Source organism: Gallus gallus, chromosome Z, assembly GCF_016699485.2.
Source record: "Gallus gallus isolate bGalGal1 chromosome Z, bGalGal1.mat.broiler.GRCg7b, whole genome shotgun sequence".
NCBI classification, from domain to species: domain Eukaryota; kingdom Metazoa; phylum Chordata; class Aves; order Galliformes; family Phasianidae; genus Gallus; species Gallus gallus.
The window spans coordinates 77,533,053-77,536,383 of record NC_052572.1 but is presented as its reverse complement, the minus strand read 5'-3'; the positions used below and the strand labels follow the sequence as shown (position 1 = coordinate 77,536,383).

At 50.5% G+C, this 3,331-nt stretch overlaps 1 long non-coding RNA gene across 1 annotated transcript; it reads right to left on the bottom strand.

Moving 5' to 3' along the window:
- Positions 1-313: 313 nt before the first annotated feature.
- LOC121108410 lies at positions 314-1,169 on the bottom strand. Its single transcript, XR_005842915.1, has 2 exons — positions 1,110-1,169; positions 314-443 (listed from the first exon to the last, which is right to left on the bottom strand). It is a non-coding gene; the product is annotated as an uncharacterized LOC121108410 (long non-coding RNA).
- Positions 1,170-3,331: the final 2,162 nt, after the last annotated feature.

Sequence of the window (3,331 nt, the reverse complement as noted above, 5' to 3'; positions counted from 1 at the left end):
TTCTCCATCACAACCCAGGTGAGCCCACAGCTCAAGCCAGCGTACATATCCTACCTTAATCATTTTAGGTTACTGTGAGGGGTGGTCTGTTCCTCCTTTGTTTCCTGTGACACTCAAGTTTCTGATAGAATTGACTCATAACTGGTCATCTCTCATCATCAATTCCAAATAAGAAATCTCATTTTTGCCTGGAAAAAATGCAGGTTCGTCATCTTAAAGAAATGGGTGGCAGCGAAGGGAAGGAAAACACGCGTACTTCTTCATTGAAACAGTTTACTAAGTTCTCTAGGTATGTTCTCATGCCCCTGTAGAACCTGTAATTCATAGCAGCATCTGAAGGCTTCTCTCATTCCTGGGCAGTTATCTTTGGACTGTCAACGCTCTCCACGTGTTTCTCATACTCCCTCTGGTGGGCACGGGGCACATCCTGCAACGATGCCATCCTAAAAAAGAACACACTCAGACAATTAAAACCACGACAAGTCAACAGTTAACGCATTCCTGAACATTTTCTGCTTAAAACAAAGCACAAAATCCTTGCTAATAATAGCACCTGCATTCGGAGCAAAGAAGAACTGCAAGACTTACCCATACCAACATTTACAGAAGCACTGTGTGTGGACAAGATTCATGCTTTGGAAAACATCAAATGTCACTGACGTAGTGGTAGTTCTGAAGGTACCCCCACTGACATTTTACCCATATTCCTCTACACAGCACGCTCCTAAAGGAGCATAATATGGCAAGTGTAGCGACGTTACACTGAATAGATTCTACCCAAGTTGATGTGGGTAGGAATACAGCACACATCAGTGCGTCCCACTTAATTTATACCAACTTAACATCACCAAGCTATTACTACCAGACGTGTTCTCCCTCCCCTTCTTGTTACTTTCCAAATAGGTCTCCCACTCTCATAGTCTTTCACATTTGATTGTACGTGAACTCCCCACATCACTTCATTCATTTCATTCAGGTGATCAAGGCCAAAAAAAAGAAAAAAAAAAAAAAAAAAGCATAGAATTCCACAGAAATATTTAGTCCACTTCAGTGGAAATTCTTTGAACACAAGCAGGCCAGCAGCAGTCTGTACAAAAGAGTATACATACACAGAGGTTCACACAAGTGAACGGCAGATGTTTGTGTTTCAGCTGCACGATGGTACGTGTTTCCGCGGTCTCTGGCGCCCCCGCGTGGCCGATCGGCGGAATGGCGGCCGCGTACGTTCGGTGCCGCCGTGGAAATAGATGAGGGGCAGCCTGGTTTAGAAGGAGGAGATCGCTGAGCCGGCGGTCCGAGAACCGGCAGCTCGCCCGCACGCGTAGCGCTTAGGAGCAACAGTTGCTGGTTTGGAGTCGTCGGGCGCATGCTCGCTGTGACCTGGAGGACTAATCACAATAGAGAGCGGCGGATGAGCTGCACAGAGCGGTCACGAAGCCACTTCCGCATTCCTACGCGCACGCGTTGTGCCGCCTGCAGGACTGAGCAGCGGACAGCGGCAGTTCCGCGCATTGGCCACGAGGTGGCGGCAGAGACCGCGGAAAGAACTTGGACGGGATCGATGCGGCCCGCGGCGCAATCGCTGGCGGTCAGTGCTCTGTCGGGATGACGGGGGAAGAACACGACATGAGAAGTGGGGGGCGGTGGGGGTGAAGACGAAGAAAACAGAGGGAAACTCCTCCAAACTCAGGAAAGCCGTGCTAAGAGCTTTACAAAAAGAAAATAATAATAATAATAAAAAAAAAAATTAAAAAAATTACTTTTTGCCAGCATCTGTTGCACTGTTTTTAAATATTCACGTGCCAAAATGTAACTGCCCAGTACATTTAACGACAACAAAATTAAAGCACGTTGGCAGAAAGCAGAGCGCCATATTTGTATTGGTCACAGCTACCTCTGGAAGACAGCCCGAGAGCTGTGCAGGTCCATCAGGCTCAGCTGCAGCTTTTCATCTGCCCTTCTCTGGCCCTCCTGCAGCTGGAGAGAGAGCACAGGAGGGCACGTGGTATGCAGACCCTCCCCAGTCAGCCGCAGCAGTCGCTCCTGCCAGCACTCCCTTTCCCCCACGTCTTTCCCATTGGACAGTCTGGAGCCCTGTGTGGCAGAGGAGGAGAGAGCTGCAGGCAGAAGGAAAACGGGCTGCTGGGATTCCTCCATCCCACTGCCAGGTGTCTTCTCTGGCATTCTGGGGGTGGGAAGGGAGTTGTGGGAGCACCCGTGGGGCTCCGGGCAGGAGGGAAGGAAGCAAAGATGCAGCTGCAGGCAGCGGGCTCTGGGCTGGAGCAGTGCAGCCAGGCACAAACAGTGACAACGTACACACACAGATAAACACCCAGCACAGAATCTGGCACTCTACGGTCCTCCCAGAGCTTGTTACTGCTTTTAGGCTGCTCTACAGGTATTCTGTCCTATCCCCTTCATTCCCGTGTCTTGCCCCCTTCCTTCATCCCCGTGCCTTCCCCATTCCTTTTCCAGGCTTTCCCTTTCCTTTCCCCGCTTCCTTCCCCACGCCTTCCCCCTGCAACAGCCCCATGTTCTGCTGCTGTTCTCAGCTGACAATCCTTACACCACACTTTTCAAACACATCGGATCAGACTGCATACTGGCACTGATTTTAAAACAACACCAACAACAAATACATACACTATTATGTGTGGATAACAAACTCCTACCTGCTTGAAGACCAATAGCAGCTCCTCGTCCTGCAGTAACTCCTGCACACGGCCAGGTCTCCCGTGCAGGGATTTGGCATCTGCAGTGGCTTCGCAACATTGGATTTGAGTCTTTGACTTCCACCTCAATCTGCTCGACAGCAAACTGCCAGAAAGGAGGAAGAAGGAACGTGCCAGCAGTGGATGCGATCGGCAGAGCCAGCAGGGCATCCCCTGCTTCAAAGGGCACTCTGCCTTTCATCCCCACCGTGGGGCAGCCACTCTCCTGCTTTGCCTCTCCCCAGGGCCTGCAGGGTTTGTTCCATTGCATGCTGTACCCGCATGGCCAGCACGTGCTACGGAGCCCAAGTGGAACACCTGTTGCAGAACAAGTCTTCGCAAGAACAAGACCTACAACCCAGATGAGCTCCCTCTACGAAACAAAACACTTGTGGCTACAGCCACAACTACAAGCTGTCTCAAAACTGTCAGAATACTTTGTTCCATCCCAGGATCGTTCTTTACTTGCAGGCCTTTAGGTCACCATCGCAGTCAAGATTAAAATTTAGGCTACATCCCAGCCAGTCAGGCCTCCCGCTGCCATTCGCTTCTATGCTCGAGGGCCCCAGAAAAAGGCCCTGGGCCTTCACAAGTGAAGCAACGCAATTCAGGATTTGATA